The following is a 509-nucleotide window of genomic DNA, read 5'->3' as shown; positions in this document are numbered from 1 at the left end:
TTTTTTTTTTGCATGTCCTTTTGTGTATACATATTTAACTTTAAGAGTTGGTTCTCCCCTTTCACCAAATAGGTCCTTGGTATGGGACAGTCTGAGCCACCTTTCCTTTGACCAGGTTCACTTTGTTGTTCATTTGTGAAGAGCTACATATTCATAGAAGGGGAATGAAATGTTTATTGCAATGTGCTACTTAGTCAGAGATTAGGGAGTACAATTTAAACCCACAGAACAGGGCTCAAGATTCTGGATTTCTACTCTTGTTCTCGTTCTCTTTAGTCAACGTCAGTGTTTGCTGGGGGATCTACACCACTGAAACACTCATCACTCAGCGGAAGCTTCCAAACAGTCTTTGTTGATACTTTATTTTTATATCATTGGCTTAAAGACTGATTGTGATTTGGGACTGAAAGTTTTGCTGTACATGGTAATATATTATTATGAAAATATCTCTTGCATTTTTTAAATAACATTTTATTTTTTATTTATTTATTTATTTATTAAAGATTTCT

This window comes from Microtus ochrogaster, linkage group LG3, assembly GCF_000317375.1.
Source record: "Microtus ochrogaster isolate Prairie Vole_2 linkage group LG3, MicOch1.0, whole genome shotgun sequence".
NCBI classification, from domain to species: Eukaryota; Metazoa; Chordata; class Mammalia; order Rodentia; family Cricetidae; genus Microtus; species Microtus ochrogaster.
Note: the sequence above shows the minus strand (reverse complement) of the source record.